The 20737-nt window shown below is 34.7% G+C and overlaps 1 protein-coding gene across 15 annotated transcripts in view; it reads right to left on the bottom strand.

Annotated features, from left to right (window-relative positions):
- LOC105471588 (leucine rich repeat containing 4C) overlaps positions 1 to 20737 on the bottom strand; it is a 1332829-nt gene that overhangs the window by 803061 nt on the left and 509031 nt on the right. For all 15 annotated transcript variants that reach the window (XR_011610659.1, XM_071074846.1, XM_071074847.1 and 12 more), the window contains one exon: positions 8605 to 8689. The gene's annotated coding sequence lies outside the window, so the exon portion shown is untranslated. The remainder of the gene's footprint in view (positions 1 to 8604; positions 8690 to 20737) is intronic.

Below are 20737 nucleotides of genomic sequence, written 5' to 3'. Positions count from 1 at the left end.
CATGTTCATTAAAAATTCAGAAAGTTTAAAAATGTCTCGTAAGACACAATGACTATTGAGACACTTAATTGGTCTTAGAGGGAGGGTAGAAAAACTGGTTGAGGTTTATATTCATAGATTTACAAGTTTTGTTTTAAAAAGAACATGAAATATGTATATCATTAATGTTATATGAATTTATGCAATTACAACAGACAAAATTCAATTAAGCTATTTCTTAGAAGAAAACTAAATGTAATATAGTATTTTCCAATATTTTCTTGACCTATAATCATGGTTTATTTCATACACTTATATAGTAAAAATTTATACATATATAATCACAAACCTAGTGACTCATCATGGTACATGGCTTTGAGATGTTTCCCAGGCGTGTTAATGAGTTTACTTCAATAATATTTATCTAACTTACATATGTCTTAAATTCAATAGGAGGTTAAATTTTCATTTGCAAGTTCCAAAGTTTTGGAGTGGCTCTAATCCAGTCAGTTTTTTCCTTCTCTCCATAATGTGGCTAGGAAAAGGGTAGACATATGCATTTGTGACTCGGATCGTATATCACTAAGAGATTTCCTGGGTAACTTCTCATAAGAAGGTTAATAGAACATTTTACAGAGCTTTTCAAATTGTGAATGCTCATCCCTAAAAGGGGCAGGACCTTCAGCTTCTGCATATACCAAGAACTGAGAGCATTTGCAGGACATTATTTTTCTCCAAAGATAAATGATATAAATGGCCTCCAATGTACGATTTCCACTTATAAAAGAACCTAGGGGCACTTAAATTATGAGTTGTGTGCCATTTTGATAATATTATAACAACAGACATAATGGAGAAATGAAATGACTGAGGCTTTAGCATCATCCAGATCCAAGTCCCAACCCAGTTCCACCGTTTAGTGACTATGTGATTATAAAGTTAGTGAGGCTTACTGTTCTCCCTTTAGAAAAAGAGATAATAAAACTACTTAATGTGATTTTTTTAGTTATTTAACAAAATAAAGGAGAACCACAGCATTCTGTAATTCAAGAGGCCACCATTTACATAATATATATAAGATAAATAGTGTCCCCCTTGGTATTGTGAAATACAGTAGGCTTGAATAACATAAGCAAGCCCTGTCATCACAGTTACACACAAAGTAGATGTTCAGTATTTGCATTATTCAATATCATTGCAATAACAAAAAACAGTGTGGGTTTGACGTTCTTTGCCTATCAAAACTGTTTATTGAGCATAGCAACAAGGTATTATGCCTGCTTGGAATTTCACATGCCTAGAACAATATCATGCTCACAGAAAAAACTCAATATCAGTATGTTGAATAGACAAAGATCATATTAATCTATATGATTGGTCGATCAGGAGCCCTTTGAAAAGCTTTGTCTTTCACTAAGAATTCCCAGTGAGCCTTTGTGTAAGGAGAAATGAGATCTAGGACACAGCCTTTTAGTTGGAGGATGTCTTTTAGTTGTGAGGATGTCTGTGTTAAGGCTAACTACATAGTATTCCAAAATTTAAAATAATGCTAGTATATGGGATATGTGTGTGCATGTGTGTGTGCGCACCTGTGTGTGTGTGTTTTGCATTTAAAGAGAGAGTGTGATGCCTGCAAATATATATATATAAATATATATATATGAAATCAAATTTGTAAATTTTTAAAATAAACAATTTGACCTATTTCCTATTTGGGGGAGAGTTTCCCGGAACTCTCTAAATCAGCCTTGCCAATTCCCTTATTTGCCAGGTGTCTACTAGATTCATCATGCCCTTTTTTAGCAGCCCTCTTTTAGGATGGCACACATCTTTAAAAATCTATTTCACATGAATCTTGACTCAAATGTGTATCTGCTGTTTCCTTTAGTTTTTTAAATATGAAGAAGAGATTGTCTCTAGCAGGTTTGTCACTTTATCAGAATATCTTTGAGCATGTCGTAAAAACCACTGTTTTTAACCATGTAAATTTGGTTATAGTATACTTTTAAAAAAATTATACTTTAAGTTCCATAGTTCTTTTAATACTGTTCATTAAATACATCAAGATAGAAGTCTACACAGAAATACCATGCAAACCTTAAAAGTTAAAAAAAGTTACACATATTTAACAAGAAAAATATTTTCAATAAAACGTTAAATAAAAACTTCAGATACGTGCACAAACTATGTAAATATGTGTGCATCAGTGTTAAGGATGGCTATGTTTGTCAGGGGAGGATCATGAGTGTTCAGATCATTAAGGGACTTATATTTATTTCCTGATATTTCCAAAATGGGTATGTTACTGTAAAACATAAAGCTAATCAATAAAATAAGCAAATTTGAGTAAAGGTAAAATCTAGATTGTGTCTGTAATACAGCAGGCGCTGATAATTAAAGAATATTATCAGTCAGCACGGTGCCTCACGCCTGTAATCCCAGCACTTTGGGAGGCTGAAGAGGGCGGATCATGAGGTCAGGAGTTTGAGACCAGCCTGGCCAACGTGGTGAAACCCCATCTCTACCAAACATACAAAAATTAGCCGGGCGTGGTGGTGCGCACCTGTAATCTCAGCTACCTAGGAGGCTGAAGCAGAAAAATTGCTTGAACCCGAGAGGCTGAGGTTGCAATGAGCCAAGATTGTGCCATTGGACTCTAGCCTGAGCAATAGAGAAAAAAAAAAAAGAATATTATCAAACATCTAGTCCTTACTAAAGATAATAAAATATGTATTTATTAATTTTTATAAAGTTTGTACTGCCAATAAAACCTACAGATTCTTTTTGAGTTGCCAAGAAAGACACCTTGAGTACATAAAGAATAGCTATTTTTTCTAGGAAAAACAAATGTGTAAATTATATAAGTCAATTTTGTACATAATAAATTGGAAACGAAAAGATTCTAGCCCTTTTCTCTTCGGAGTTACTCTTTAGATGGGTGATTTTCCTAACATGTTATTAAAGCCTCTTCAGGCAGTTAAAAATGGATTAATAGCAAAGGGTATATTGATTAAAATATAATTTCTATTATTACAACTAAATTGTGTTTTTGCCTATAAGTAGGAAGTACTTCAAGGCATGCATTTGACATACTATAGTTCACTTACGTGTTTCACACAGAGCCTAGTTTCTGCTGAATTACTGGGGAGAGGTATGTGTATCAGACTACCACGTATTCATTTTTACAAAGATGTTGTGTCAGAAGGGGGAAAACATTTTTCACTTGCTTTTAGTAATTTTTCCTAAGGAATCAATGTAAAGTTTTTTTTAAGTGGATCCATAACATATATAACCTAAAACATTATTTAGAAGTTTAAAAGGGAAATATTAGTTACAAATATATTGTTTTTTTAAAAATCCTATAACTCAAGTAGTGAAATTAACTGCTTTGTTATTGTTTCACTATCTAACTCTTATGGTGTTGTGTAGCAATTTTCATGGTGAAAAATAGGAAGGACTTCCAGATGATGATATGAAAGTAGTATGGTCTAACGTAACCTTTTTTTCAGAATCCCTTGCCATATGTGCATGCACACACACACACACACACACACACACACACACACACTGTTTCCTGTGTCTGACAACCTAATCTTATAAAATAAATATTAAGATGTCATGGACTTCCTGGTTTTTTAATGTATCACATAAAATAAAAACATATTGAAAATTAAACATTATTGCATTTAATTGAGGCACATCATGAGATGGAGTTGGAAAGTTTTGAAAAAATAATTATGCATCTTAGAATTGGTGAAAGTTGCTAATTCACAATATGGGAGTAGTTACGTATTTTAAAATGTCAATAATGGAAGTAATCTACACTTTTAAAACTCTATTATCTCTTTCATTAAGTAATAATAGCTAACATTTATTGAATATTTACTCTGTGGCCAGCAGACTTCTTAAAGGTATTTAAGAATGCCAATGTCCAGTCATAGTTTCACTAAATTGCATGTTTACTTTGACATTCTGTACAAATGCTATATTTAATTATTAAATTACTAAAATCATTTAATAATTTTGATTATAAAACTATGTAGAAATTTGGAAAAATATTTGACCTATGAATAAAAATATTATATGTGAATTAAAATTATATAAGAAAATTGTGGTAACTAAAATTATAATTGTTCTATACTAGGGTTATACTTTTTTTCTTAATTCCCCAAATACTTCATAAGTCTGTAATTTACTTTATAAATTCAAATCAACAAGCAAATTTAAAACACTAAAATGCTGTGGAAACATTTTGGTACATAATTGTGTACCATTCTACAAGGTTAAATTTAATATCAAGAACTGCCTCTTTCCTCTAATACCAATATTAAAAAGTGTTCAGAGGCTAGTTTGTATAATTAAATAAGAAAACATGTTTCTCTTTTGAATTCTTCACAGATGGAAGAAGTCCAATTATATTGATATTAGACACTTCCTCTTTAAAGTTGCAAAACTTAAAGCAAATTATTAAAATAATTATTTGATGTATTGGATGCCAACAATACCAATACAACCAGTCTTCCTTTTTGGCAAATATGGCCATTCATGCCACATTAGTCCCATACTTCTTTAAAAGTTTATCAAGGTCTAAAAGAGTTTAACTTACTCAGGTGCTACATCCATTTAAAGACCAGCCCTCACTACTATGCAATATATTCATGTAACAAAATTCCATTGTACCCCTTAAATGTATACAAATAAAAATAAATAAATAAAAACAAAATAGTGCAACTATTGGCTATATCGGTCAACTAACCTCTAACATTTTTAAACATAAAAAATTAAATGGGGAAAAATGTAGTTTGGATGTCCTGATGAATTCATTGTAACTTCAGTGCTATACATCCATAGAAAAAAGGGAAAGTTCACCAGAAATAGCACTACCTTCTAGTTATTCAATTCTTAAATGTAATTTAGTGTCCAAAGTAAACACATGAAAGAAAAGAGCAAATGTTACGAATGTAATATTTTTTCTTATTTTTCCAAGACCTTTTCCCTATTGACATGTAATTCATGTCTATTATCCTAAATAGTTACATTTAATTTAACATTCAGCTCTACTAGCCATAATTTTGCAAAATTATAATCAATATGAAGCTAATTTAGGAACAGCAATGATAATTCTATCAATCAGATTTCTGGTAGGAAATAGCTGGCACACTCAAATTAAGATAATTCAGTGAAGGTTTCTTACAAAGATATAACCAGGGTTTAGGGAACCATAAATGAGAATGCAGGACCCGGGGCTAATAAGAGAAAAAGAGTTGTTACTACTTCTAGTCTGGAAGGTAGCAGGGGAGGAAACTGTTCAAGTAAGCAGTGTCTGCATGTTTCATGGCTAGAAGGTAGCCAAGAAAAATACCAAATCTTTGACTGAGGAATCCAGCCAGTCTGAGATGAACACACAAAGAAACCTGGAGAGTAGAGACCCAGATTTCACTTTTTCTTTCTTATTGTCTGCTGCTGGGGCTTCCCAATGGCCAACGTGGGGACTGGAGCCTGTTGTTCTAGTCTTTACAGGTCAACTTACAGGAAAGAGGACAGCATGAAAAGGCAAACAAAAGAGAGCTAGCTGAACAACTAAATAGAATTAATATAATAGAATTTGGGGTCCTTCTGAATTAGTGTCTCTGATACATCACATGCAGACATCGTTTCCAGGCTTGACCCAATGTATATGCCAAATATTTACAGAGAAGGCAAAGACCATAAACCACATAATCATCCAACTTACCAAATTAGAGACTGAGAGAGCTCCCATCTTAAAGTGATTCTCTATAAACCTTTATGGCTCTCCCTGAATTGTTACTGTGTCTAGATTTTTAAAATATTATTACTTTGTGAATTATTTTGATTTTACAAATGCCCCTATGATAAACAGTGATCCAGATGAGTGAACATCATACAAGCAATAGCATTTACATGCAAGTCTGAAAACGGGTTAAATTTAAGACTTTTTACTGGGGAGAAAACAAATTAAATCCCCCAAACATTTCTTAAATTATTATGTTTATATGAAATCACAACTAATAGAAAAACAGAAAAGTTAATTAAACAATAAATTATTTGGCCCTCAAGCCACCAATCAGTTTGGATTTTCCTGATCCCTTTCAGGGACTGTAAGATCTCCCAAAGGCCTGAGCAAGGTGCGTGGTAGGAAAACTTTAATCCGTGGGTTTTAGTAAATGCAGCTATAGGTAATTACAAGAAACAGTGTCCCAAAGGAGTTTTAGAATATCAGACCTGGAGCAAATACACTCAAGTCGATCTGCTGATCCATATGAGTTAGTGGAAGAAAAGAATCAAACAGCAAACAAACAAGAACCCAATTTTGGGTTTGCAGAAAATGAAGACAGAGGGAAGGGAAATGTGGAATAATTATTAAATCTCTGTTCAAACTCCTAAAACAGCTGCTTAGGGTTTTCTTCCTTCTATTGTGTGCATTTACTGGGAATTTAAAGACAGTAGAAAAGGCTTTCATTTTCTTAGAAATAATTTAATCAATGGCTATTCATCTATATAGTTACAACCACTTTTTTAGACATGTGAGGATGCATGTGTTCTTATTGCTTATGTATATATAATAAGCAGAGTCTTAATGATTTAACTCAAGATTTTATGTTGCCTCTTTTGTGAGAATGTTAATTTATAGGGGGTTATATTTCACTTGGCTTATTTGTGTGGTTTATGTCTAAGGTCATATGCATATATTTGTTTATCATAGAGACCCAATTGATATATAGTACAGGTATTTAATGCATAAATATGATCATAATGCACTAAAGTAGACAAGGGTAAAGGGGGGTGTGTGTGTGTGGTGTATGTGTAGCATACATATGCATACTTATAATTAATTTTTAATTGATTATATGTAATTATGAAGCCTATATATGAATGTCATGATTCATTTGGTAAAAAGTTTTAGAATTCTTCCTCTAATGATTTTGAAATGGTTTATAACAGGATATTCTATTCCATTTTTTATATTTTTATTTCAGGGACAAAACATTTTATCAAAGGTAGTGCTGAAGTTGTCAGAGTAATGTCAGAGAATCCTTCAGTACTTAAATCTATTAACTAAAGTCATTAGTAAAACGTTGAAAAATAAGTTCTTAGCTAAAAGTTAGGGAAACAAAAGAAATAAGCAAGTTAATTGTCCTGACCTCTAGGGGCTGAGACTCTGAAGAAGTGATGAGACATATACACAGTTAAAATATTTAGGATAGACTATGATATGGGATATAAAAGAGAATTTGAAGCATTGCTATAAATTGAGTAAGAGAGGAGGGAGTTATTACAGTTGGTTATCTTGGTGAGAGTAATTTAAGCAGTGCTTGGAGCAAAATTTTCACACTCAGGTAGAGTGGGAAGAGAGATGGGAAATAAATGTATTTATTTAATTATTGACCTCCTACCATTTTAGATGTTGTGTTAGATACTGGAAATACATTGCATAATGAAACAAAAATAGATCCTTCTTCTGTGGAATTTATCATGCATTGGCAAAGAATATTGAGAGTTGTTTCAAGTAGTTTGAATGGGTAAAGAGGGGCTAATGTGGGGAAAAACATAGGAAAAGAGTGAAATCATGGGGAATAGTTTTGTTTGGATTTTAGTTGGCGATATGTTTCTAGGATTAGAGAAACATGTTTGGTTTTAGTCTGCGTGGAAGGAACCAGGGAAATGGAGAAATGCAAATGTAGAGACAAATAGCTGATCCAGTAAAATTGGTAAAGGAATGAAAGTGTTATAATTAAAATTAATATGAGTGATTATTTTGGAAAATAGAGTATAGGTGAAGATAAATAGATATTTTAACATTTAAAGAAGAAAAATTCGGTGATATTCACATCAAATAGCCTCATGTTTTTTTAAACGAGGAGGCTAATTAATTTGAAACTAAGGAAGTCAGGGCAAGGTTTGAGCTCCTGGAGAATAGAGATTTTGAAAAATGCTGAAAGAGTTGGAACATTTTAAGTGGTCACATCCTGTTCAGGACTAGATGCGGTCAGACAGCATGGTTGTGTTGAATATCTAAGAGGTATGAGCAAGCAGACATGATTCTTGCCTGCACGTAATATTTGGTCTAGTGAAAGGCACACCCAATAATCAATTATACAAATAAATATTAGCCAGTCAACTGGCAAGAAAAATATGCCAGAGGATAGATTTCATAGAGAGCTAGAGGGCTGGAGAGAACCCAGTGACTGACTTTAGATCCCGGGCAGCAAATAAAGCTAAGTGTAGGGTCTGATAGACCAGGCTGATAGAGAAAGATAAAGGAAGGGTAAATTATGAGTTCAGTAGGAGTCAGAAAGTAGAATAAGTGAAAATACATGTAACTGCAGTTAGAAAGCAGGCTTTCCATGTTTTACTAGAAGCAGAGCAATTACAAGAGACAAACCGACTCCAGGCAAAACTGTAATTTGTGTGCTTCAAGGAGAAATGGAGCCCTGACACAGGTGTGTGCAGCAACCCCACACTCACCAGGCAGTCCATGTCATGTATCCAGCAATTGACCATATTAATTCACAAACATGGACTATTCCAAGGCAGTATAAGTCATATATGAAACAACATTTCTTTCTACTTTTGTTTAAAGCTATTAATGTTGCACTCACTTACATTCAGTGTATTAGATGATGTTCCAGCTTATTTGGCCCCTCTCTCATTGGGTGATCTGGCAGCCTCGCAGTAAAGAGAACCATTTCTAGAAAAGACATAATATTAAAACATGGCATTACATTTAAGAAAGTTAGAAAATAGCCCAAGCAAAGTTATTTGAAATTAAAACCGACCTAATGGAATAACCTACATGGAATAATTTATATTTCTCTACAGTTCAGTTTATCCAAGTGTATATTCATTTTATAATATGTCATGCTTGAGGCTTTCCCAGAATAAAAAAGGCTTTCTGCAAATTGATGCTAATCACAATATTTGGTTCTGAGAAAAATCTCACTTTATCAAATTTGTCTTTCTATTGGACTGTTGAGTAAGATTTTTAACAAAGGAAAAAAGGCATATCTGGTGCTGTTTATCCCTGCTTCTTTTGCAGGGTCTATTTTTGTCAAATGAGTTTATTTCTCATTTAAACATACTGTGCCTTTTCATGCCTCTATACCATTTTTCATTCTATCTTATTCACTTCAAATGTCATTATTCTTTTGTATATTCCTATTTCTTATCCACAAACTCATAGTCATTATTTAATACCCAGCTCAAATATGACCTTTTCTGCCTGAAGTTGCCAATCAAAATTAATCTGTACTTCATCCGTAATCCCACAGACCTTTGTTTGTCATATTTTATGAGATTTATAGCCAGTGTTCCTAATTCTATGTCCCTGCCTTTGCACTCTGAAGGCAGGGAAAATGCTTTATCTGCATGTGCGTGTGTGTGTGCACTCGTGTGTTTACTTTCTTTAATCACCACTTGCCTTATGCAAATAATAGACATTCACACATTACTTTCGATTGCTCCTTACTCTATCCTGGAGTAAATTAGACTTAGTTAGTACTGCTATAGTTTATGCTATAATAATGTAACATTTATTTCCAATTAAAACACTCTTTTTTCCACTTGGCTTCCAGAGCACCATTCTCTCAAGTTTTCCTCCCGTGATGGGTCAAACCTTCTTAGTCTCCTCTGTGGTTTCCTTCTAAATGTAACAATAAATGGCTTATCTCTTTGCTATCTCTTATTTCCTATTAGACTAACTCCCGTCAAGGTCTAATCCAGGTTTATGACTGTAAATACCATTTATACATCTGGAATTGATAGATTTATAGTTTAGCCCAGCCAACTCTCTACTTGATCTACACATTTAGAGTTCTAATAAGCTATTTAAATTTAGAATATCCTAAACGGAGCTCTCTGCCACTACCAATTTTCTCTTCCTGCCATTTCGTCTCAGGTCAGAACAACATCCTACCATTTTCTTATTCAAAAAGACTAACACATGACTTACACGTTGACCTTATTCTTTCCCTCCTTAATTTTGGTTCAAAGCACGTATGACCATCTAGCATACAACATCTTTGACAAACAGACTTTAAAATTGTTGTTCTCCTCCCATTAAGCAAGAAAACCCCATGAGTGTGGGGATTTCCATTAGTTTTTTGACTGCTGTACTCCTTGATTCCCTGAATAACAAAATATATTCAAAACAGGTATGTAGTAGTGGCTTAAATAATATTTTGTTGATTAAAAAAATGAAGTCTTTGTAGGTAGATTGCTAAATAATTTATTGATGGTATTAGGTTCAAAATTCAGTCCCTTTACAGCTTCCTCAACTGTGAGATGCAGAGGAAAATCTTGTGTCTTTATTATTGTTTTCATCTGTGTCTGTCCTGACAAAAGAGAGCCATGTCTGCTTAATAGAGTCATACACTGCACGTGAATGTTTCAGTCAACAACAGACCACTTATATGACAGTGGTCTCGTAAGATTATAATATCATATTTTCACTGTATCCTTTCTGTGTTTAGGTATTTTTAGATACACAAATACTTAGCATTGTGTTATAATTTCCTATAATATTTCAGTACAATAACACGCTGTACAGGTTTGTAGCTTAGGAGCAATGAGCATTACCACACAGCCTAGGTGTGTAGTAGAGTATACAATAAAGGTTTGCATACATACACTATATGATGTTCATCCAAGAATGAAATTGCCTAATGACGCATATTTTTAGAATGTATTCCCAAGTTATTCTATTGGAGCAGAAAACTATATTGGATGGTTTACTCCTTCAGATAACTAGAAAGTCACAGAATAAATGAGTTTATTCTTTTGATTTAAGAAAATTTAGGTTCTAGTTCCTCTTTCACCATGTTTAGTAATGTAACTTCATTCTGAATCTCAGGTCCTCAGCTATAAACTACAGTAATAACATAATCTCAATCACTCTTAAAAGGAAGCTGAGTAAATAAAATGGGACTATCAGTAAAAATGTGACCAGAGTACTAAAACTACTAAAAAGAATGCCAAATTATATATATAAAGCATAGTTTGAACCCTAACTCAGTCCTGAGAAAAAATGTGTATTGCAATGTAGCTGAGCTGCAATGATTTCCAGATATTGTAATTAATTTGTGGTGGACCCCATATTAAAGTTGGGTCTTTTGAATTGTAAAATAGGTTATTTTTCACCATAATAAGTTTTATTAACATCTAAAAATAGATAATTTATATTTGCCAGATGTATGGGGCCTGAGAAATATGTCATATACTAATAATAAAATTAATAATAGCAACAATAGTATCTAACACTTTCTTTTTTGTTGTTGTGGTTTTTTGTTGTTGTTTTTGTGTTTTTTTTGAGATGGAGTCTCGCTCTGTCACCCAGGCTGGAGTACAGTGGCGTGATCTCAGTTCACTGCAACCTCCATCTCCTGGGTTCACGCCATTCTCCTGCCTCAGCCTCCCAAGTAGCTGGGACTACAGGCACTCCCGCCACCAGGTCTGGCTAATTTTTGTGTTTTTAGTAGAGACAGGCTTTCACCATGTTAGCCACGATGGTCTCGATCTCCTAACCTCTTGATCCGCCCACCTGGGCCTCCTGAAGTGCTGGGATTACAGGCGTGAGCCACCGCTCCCGACCAGTATCTAACACTTTCAAGCACATACTATACATCAGACACTACATTAACTGATAACATCATGTATTATTTTATTTAATTCTCAATGCCGTGTAGCTGCAATTATAATCCTGTCTATTTAAAAATATAAAAACAGTCACAGGATGATTAAATAATTTGCATAAGGACACAAAGCCAGTAATGGTAAAACTGGGATGCCAACCTAGACAGCTTTGTAACACAAAAACAAATTTTAATTTGAAATTAGAATTATATAATCTGGAGTCCATACAGTAGAGTTCCAAGAAGGCAACCACTCTTCACTGAGAAAGTTTGGGGAGCATCTGGAAGACTAATTGTGAATTAAAAACAAAGTAACTAACATTGTCAGCAGATGTGCTATTAGCAATAGCAAAGACATGGAATCAACCCAGGTTTCCATCAATGGCAGATTGGATAAAGAAAATGTGGTACATATATATCTAATGGTAGACTGGACAAAGAAGATGTGGTACATATAAATGTGAAGTATTATGCAACCATAAAAATAGAACAAAATCATGTCCTTTGCAGCAGCATGGATGCAGTTTGAGGCCATAATCCTAAGTGAATTAACCCAGGAACAGAAAACCAAATACCAAATGTTCTCACTTATAAGTGTGAGCTAAACATTGAGCACAGAGACAAAAATATTTTAACAACAGACACTGCCGACTACTAGAGCGGGGAGGGAGGGTGGGAGATATGGGTTGAAAAACTACCTATCAGGTACTATGCTAATTAGCTGGGTGATGGAATCTATACTGAAAACCTCAGCATCACACAATATTCCCTTGTAATAAATCTGCACATACACCTCCATGTCTAATATAATAAAAGTTGAAATTTAAAATAAAACAGAGTAACTAATACTAGGATACTCTTAAGACACCATCACTTTATTGCATAACTCTTCAGTTGCAAAGTATTCAGTCTCCAATAATTCAGTCTTCTTCAGTGTGTGTGCCTGTGCGTGCGTGTGTGTGTGTGTGTGTGTGTGTGTGTGTGTGTGTGTGTGTAGGGTGGTGGTTGTTGTTGTTTCTGAGATGGAGTCTCATCCCAGCTGGAGTGAAGTGGCGTGATCGTGGCTCACTGAAGCCTCGAACTCCTGTGTTCAGGCAATTCTCCCACCTCAGCCTGCTGAGTAGCTGGGACAGAGGCACACGCCACCATGCCCAGCTTTTTGTTGTTGTTGTTGTTGTTTGTTTGTTTGTTTATAGAGCCAGGGTCTCCCACGTTTCCCAGGCTTGTCTTGAACTCCTGTGTTTAAGTGATCCTTCTGCCTTAGACTCCCAAAGTGCTGGAATTACAAGTGTGAGCTACTGCACCCAGCCTGCTCTTCTTTGTAATTTATTCTGTGAACTGATTCATTGCAATGTTGGAGAGTAATAGCAGTAATTCACTCTGTGACTACCAAGAGCCAATAAAATAGTTATGACAAATATCAATCTAATTGGAAGCACCACTGCTTGAAGTCATTTAAAAAGCATCATTTGAGAATGTTCTTTCAGTAGTTATCCTGCATTGGCAGAAAGGGGCAAAGATGAATGAACAAGCGCATGTCTTCCTCCAGTTCTGACAGTTCCTTTCCTCCTGATAAACAGTTATTCTGGCAGGAAAAGAAACATAATCTCCCTCTGACCTTTCTCCGTTAGGATGAGTGCACCACAATGATTCTGTACTGTCACAGAGAAAAGATCCAAGCAAAGGGTGAGGAAAGCCTATGGATAATTCACTGTACTTGATAATATATTGAGGAACAGCTATAAAATATACCTATACTACACCAAGTAGAGACATTGTCAAATAACAACAACAATAACAATAACAATGGCAGCAAGCCTATGTGTTGAACACGTACTATGTGTCCAATATTATGATAAACACATTATATGACTTATTTTGATTCTGTGTTGTATAAATGTTTGAAAATGTCACTCATTAGTTTTAATCACCTACTGCCTCTTCTTAAATAAATGCGACGTTCCTAAAAATATGATCTAGTTGATTCAGACTTGACTACACTAAGGCCCAAGGGAGTGAAGTGATTGGTCCAGATCATAGCTGAATAACTTTCATCTGACACTCTACCATTCTTCTCAGAACACTGCTCAAGTTCCCACAGCTCCCTTGATGTCTGTGTCTTCATCCTTATATGAAGGGAATTATTTAATTGCACAAATTTCAAGCTCTTCTCAAACTAGAAAATGCTACAATGTAATGGTTCTGTCTTGCAAATGCATGATTTTAGACACCATCTGGAATCGATAACATTCCAGAGATCTACTGAAGGTGAGTGGGTGAGTGACCACACAGGGCTGGGACAAGCAGAGAAAATATTATCCAGATATTAAAATAGTATTATATAATTATAAAATGTTATGGAAATGTTTATGATATAATAGTGAATGAAAAAAGGAAATTCTAAAATAACAATTATTCTGTGATGATACATACGTCCATGTACAAAAACTAGATGGAAGAACATGGAATAATTTTCTCATGATTTCTTGGCTATGGTGTAATACTAAATGATGTTTTTATATTGAACATTAGTATTTTCACAATGTTGTTTATGATATGAATTTTGAATGAGATTTAATTTTAAAAAAAGGTGGCACCATGACACTTCTGAAATTCAAAGAGATGCTCTGGTTTTAGTGCTCAAGTAAAATGGCTAAAATTATCTCTTCAATGTTTGTTATAAATAATTCTTAAGAGACACTTTAAAATCATTATATCTTCTTTGTAAAACCATCAGTCCTAGCACATATACAAGTTAGTAGTTAATCTTTAAATACTCATTTTTTTCTCAGAAATCAACTTACTATAAATGATGAATAGCTTAAAAAGTGAAAAATACCTGAATTCATTCACTCATCTATTCATTCAAGACACAATATTTAACTGCCCGCTCTGTTTTAAGCGCACTTTCGGGACCTGGGAATTCAACAGAACCTAGACACTTTGTATATAGCTTTGGACCTGTAACAGTCCAGAGTTTAAAGTGAACTCTATGAGAAAAGGGGCTCAAGATGAGATTTGAAGCCAGTTTGTTTCCTTTGTCCTCACTGAAAATGTAGCAAAATGAAGATGGTTTCTGAGCCTTGTTCCTGTGCCATCTTTCTGAGCAAATGTTTCCAGAATACAGTGCATTGCAGAAAATAATTTGGAAACAGTCCAACTCAGCTTCCTTCATTCAATTACCTGTCATTAGATCATTTGTTTTATCAGAAAGAAATCATTGTGATGACAGGGGTTTGTTTACTTCGCCCCGTATTACCAGCACCAAGGACAGCACCTGCGCTCCATCCATGAAGGTCCAATCAGAGTTTAGGTCACATCAACAAGTGCTAGATTACCATGTAACAAACTTGAGTCCAATTTGGTTCAATTTCTCAAATACATTAGTCTACTTGGCTAATTACAGTCATTTACAAAGCATCTTCTATGTGTCAGACATATAATACCTGCTATTACTTGAACCTCACGCTGTCACAGTGTCATCCCTTTTTACTCCACCTCATTGTGCCTCAGTTTTCTCATCTATAAAACTGTGATAGTGATAGTACCAAACTAATGGGCTTCTTGTGAGAATTAAATTTTTAGAATAAACAAAGTTCTCATGAAAAAGCCTAGGCACGTAGTATGTACCAAACAAGTTTAGAATAGTATATTATTATTTAAAGCTCATGGTAATATTTTGAAGAATATTGTACTATCTTCATTTTACCAAGCAGGAAACAATGTATGATGGCTAAGAAATTTGACCAAATGTCCACATTGCTGAGTCACTGAAGTTAGGGATATTTCTTCACTCTGCTCTTCCTCTCAACTTTCTTGCCTATATACTTAGATAAGATCCTAACCACTTTCTCTTTGGACTTTGTCAGTAACTTACTTCAGATCTCCCCCTTCCTAGTTTTAACCATTGTCTTTTACATTATCTGGACATTCTACTTTTGATAGGTTTTTCAAACATATATCAAATTACATTATTCCTTCTTAAAACCTGAGTAGCTCTCTATTGCCTCCAGAATAAGCTACAAAGTTCTTAGAAGAGCATTCTGTGCTTTTCATATTAAACAGACTTCTCTGATACTCAAACTTTAGTCAAAACTCTAGACAACTGAATTAAGATTAGATAGTCAAAAATCAGGTAAATCTGGGTTCATACCCAGTTACTAGTTATGCAATCATCTCATTATTTTACTGATTTAATTCTTAGCATCTTATCTGGGGAATGGGGATCATAGCCTGAAGAGCTTGACAGAATTAGTTACAAAATCTTTTTCTTATTTTTGGACACTGGTTCTGATGGCACAAGAATTATCACATAATACATTCAGAAGATAATATATTTAAAAATTCCAACAGAGATCTTAAATATGAAAAATGGACTGGGACAAAAAACAGAACTGGCTGGAGTCAAGCAGTGAAATGGCATTTCAAAATTAGATTGTTAAACAATTTTGAAGAAAAAATTAAATTAGAAATGAGATACTTATTTTTTTGTTGCAATAAAAATATAAGACCTGAAATGATCAAGAGAAAATAATGTTAGTCATGATAATTTTTATTACTATACAGATTAAAACAGGTTTGTAATGGCTTTACCAGTAATAAATAGAAACATTCTACATCCCACTCCTTACTTGAAATATTAAGAACTGATATTTCATTTTATAGCTGTCTAAGAATACGCTTTCCTACAAATAAATGCTCTCACATAGATTTTATGTTAAATATAGGTTAACTGACAGATTATTTTGAAGTGCTCAAAGTGATTAATCAAGGCTGTTTCATTTAGTGATGAGAGATATTCAGTGAGATTTCAAGATTTCATGTTTAGTTAAATTAAGATCATAAGCACGGAAACTCACTTGAACTCAAGAAAATATTTTGGGGAACATCACACACAGGGGCCTATCATGGGGAGGGGGGAGGGGGGAGGGATTGCATTGGGAGTTATACCTGATGTAAATGACGAGTTGATGGGTGCAGCACACCAACATGGCACAAGTATACATATGTAACAAACCTGCACGTTATGCACATGTACCCTACAACTTAAAGTATAATAATAATAAATAAATTAAAAAAAATAAAAATAAAATAAAAAAAGAAAATATTTTGGGCATGGGGAAGCTAAATGGTAATACTTCGAAATATAATCTTTGCATTAGTAACACTAAGCTAACTTCCAGCTATCTTCACGTTGATTGGCAGTGCTACCTGAGAAATAAACATATAGTTTTGATTGTTTTAACCTAAACAACTCATGTTAGATAAAATTATACTTTGAGCACTTATTTACACAAATATTTATTAAGTACTCAGTAAGGATCAAGCAGTATGCTAAATGCTAAAAATAAATGAAGGCAATATTTTTTCCTGATTTTACAGTGCTTATAATTTAATTTAGAGAAGGGGATAAGAAAAAAAAAATGAAGGCAATTATTTTGTGATAGTATGTATATAGGATAGAGAAGGCATTGTCATGGCTATGTTAGCTCGAGTCCATCAAGAAGCAGGCACTCAGACAGGATTAGACTTACAATACATTTATTGGCAGAAATTATTGTAGAGGATAAAGGGGGAATGGGCAAGTGAATAAGGGAGAGCTTTCGGACTACAGTGAAAGTCTGACACATGTGAAGGAGAATAGAAAGGGCAAAGGTTGGATAGAGAGAGTCTGGTCCTGCAGCACAGTTCCAAGAAAGGTTTAGCTAGCCAACGGGGCATCCTTGAGCTGAAGTTGCACATTAGAGGAGTCCTGTGTTTTATAAGAATTGGACTGAGTTACTAGCAGCTGTTGGCTAGAAGCAGCTCACGGGAAACAAAATCTAGCAGCAAAAGCCCCACTGGATCCTAAGAACAGCTTCTAGGTCTATCAGTCAATTATAATTCCAGCAAGAGGACAAATGACATACTTTCATTGCAGTGGTCATGGGAGTGTTAGTTTCTACTCATGGACCAGAACTTCAGAAAGTGCTACAGTTTTCAAAGATGACTAAGAAGTCACACATTGGACAAGGTGGGCAAGTGCATTCCAGGCATGAACCAATGTAGAAATACGGGACAAAATGACAAGTGTGGGGGCATTACAAGTAGTGTATTAGGGTTGGAGTATATACCTAAGTGTGTTGGCATGCAGCATACCAGAGAGGGAGGTCGGATTCAGATTGGGAAGAGCAAGATGAGTTATACAAAGTTGTTTGGCTTTATCCTGTAGATAATGTGCGATTATTGAAGGAATTAGTGCTTGGGAGAGACACTGTGAGATGTGCACTGTAGAAAGATTCCTGAAGTATACAGCCTATTCAGATGGAGCATTCCAAGAGGTAAAGAAAATGGAGATACTAGTAATAAAGAAAAGATAACATCAGACAGACCTGGGTTCCAATCCTAACTCTAACACATACCAACCATATGAACAGAGGCATGTCATTTAACTCCCCATAACCCTTATTACTAACTTTCTATGTCAGCAATTACTCAACTACTTATTTCATAGTGACACAGGATCATGTGAAAAAATAGTAGTATATTTAGGAGCTCAAGTGTTGAAAGCAGACATAAACCTACTCTTCTATCTTGGCCCACATGTATGACTACAGGAATATTTTTCATGAACCTCAGTTTTCTTAAATGCAGGATCATAATGAAATCACATTTATCTCATGGAGTTGTTCTCTGAGAGGTAATATGTGTGAAGACTTAACTTACTTTTGGCGCATAAGAAATGTCTAAATAACTAAAGGCTAGGTACTGTGTTAGGTGATTTACACACGTATAACATTTTGTTCTCACAGCATCTCTGCAGGCAGGTTATTTCCCCTCACGCCTTAGTATAGAGGAGCAAATTGATTCTTGAGTTTAAGTAACTGGCTCATGATCACACGAATGATTGTACTGTGCTACAATTCTCAGCTGCTTGACTTCAAAACCCATATTCTTAACCACTATTCTCCATTACCTTCCATTCCGGCACAAAGAAAAACCATCTACCTGACAAAGAAAATGCAATTCTGAGAACTCACTTGTTGGCTATGGTTGAATTTCCTTGTATTACTAGTATACTTTAAAACAGAGTAAGGAATCATTTAAACCAAACCTCCTGGTTTGCCCCAAGAGAGGTTTTATTCAGTTCATTTAGATAGAATATTACAGTCACCACACAGATTCTAATATAAGCTGTGTTACACTATTTGAAATTGTTTTCAATGAAGGGGAAGGGGTAAAAAATGATGAAGGCAGTTGTCCCCAAGGCTATCTCCCTGTCGGGAGAGTCTTCAAAGTATTTGCACACATTATTCTCTTCATTATGTGGAATACATTCAACTTCCAAGTAGGAGTAACCATGACACAGATGTTTAAAACCCATGGAAACCTGACCTGATAGGTCAGAGGTACATTGATTAGACAGAAGGCCCTGACTCATTTGGCTCTCCCTCTTCCCTATTTCCACTTCCAGAAAAATGACTGACTTGATTTTAGTCCATGTTCTGGCATATTTCTCATTAGTCAAAATACTTAACTTCACCAAGCTTTAGTTCCCTTAATTGGAATAGGATTATTTTAAGGTTGTCCTAAATACGGAAGGTAAATATGATCATTACGTCTAACACCTATTAGTTACTCCAAAAATGTTAGCTCCCCTTGGATGGAGAGCAGAAAATGATTTTCAACACCAACAAATTGTCAGAAGACAATTCGATCAATACATAAAAGTCATATTTATTGATAACCTATGAAGAGTTTAAGATTTCATCACTAATATTTGCATTAAAAACCCCCAAGCTAAAAACATTCACAGATGCCTTAGCAATATATTTGCACCATATATCTTGAGGAAAAGAAATTGTATCCTTATCTATCAATTGCAAGAATTGTATTTTTCAAGAATAATTTTTCTGACCACCCCAGTGAAGGGGTTCACATCCAATACAGAAAATTATAAATCTGCAAGACTTGCAAAACACAGACACATTTTTGCAGCTTCACCAGAAAGGAGGCAAAAAAAAAAAATGCTTCTGTCATTTAAAAAGTCACAGACTGAAATAATGTGAAGTTTGCTAATTTTATTAACAAGTCTACTCTGGGCAATTTGGCTAGGACCTCTATCTCCCAAAAGCTCTCTACTGATGAAGTGACATGGGTTCTTGAAGTGGATGCCTTTCTGCACCTCTGGAAAGCTTAGCAATGCAGAGGGAGGATTAGAAACAGTAAGCTCCCAGTCCTCGAGATGATTCCACAAACATCTGGTAGGTTTGACCATTTTTACCCTGAAATAATGCTTCAGGAAAGGCAATTTTGCATGGTCTTAGAGTGTAAGTTGAAACAGTTTTCCAATTTCTGGTAATCTTGGCCCACATATTAACATTTAACAACACTTGACATTTGGCTAATACTTTGCCAATAACAAGAGAAAACAAATTATAAAAATATAGACTTCTACATCTTTGCTATTCATTCCAGCTTATGTATTCTCATGCCACTATGCAAGTTGAATCCTGCGTTTCTGCTCATTTTTTCTGCTGTAACAGTCATGCTCTCCTAAGTGATGTTCAACTTTGCAGTTTTTCTTCTGTCTTGGCCAAACCCTAACACATCAGCCAGCCAAGCATATTTTGTTTTGTTTTTTAATTTAAAATGTTATATTTTATTTAGAATAATATTAGATAGTGAATAAAAAACATCATGACAAGTTGAGAGATAAAAGCTTTATATATTATTATCTTTAATACATTTTTTTCTGCTTTTTGTTTTTCTTTTATTTTTTAATTTTTTTATTTTTTTTTAAATTATTATTATACTTTAAGTTCTAGGGTACACGTGCACAACGTGGAGGTTTGTTACATATGTATACTTGTGCCATGTTGGTGTGCTGCACCCATCAACTTGTCAGCACCCATCAACTCGTCATTTACATCAGGTGTAACTCCCAATGCAATCCCTCCCCGCTCCCCCCTCCCCATAATAGGCCCCGGTGTGTGATGTTCCCCTTCCCGAGTCCAGGTGATCTCATTGTTCAGTTCCCACCTATGAGCATATTGTTTGTTTTTAAAACAATCATCAATTTATACTGACTATCAATTTATACTAACTTACCATAGGAATTAAAGCATAAC

This window comes from Macaca nemestrina, chromosome 12 (genome assembly GCF_043159975.1).
Source record: "Macaca nemestrina isolate mMacNem1 chromosome 12, mMacNem.hap1, whole genome shotgun sequence".
Classification (NCBI taxonomy): domain Eukaryota; kingdom Metazoa; phylum Chordata; class Mammalia; order Primates; family Cercopithecidae; genus Macaca; species Macaca nemestrina.
The sequence above is the reverse complement of the archived record's forward strand: the minus strand, read 5'-3'. Positions and strand labels throughout refer to the sequence as shown.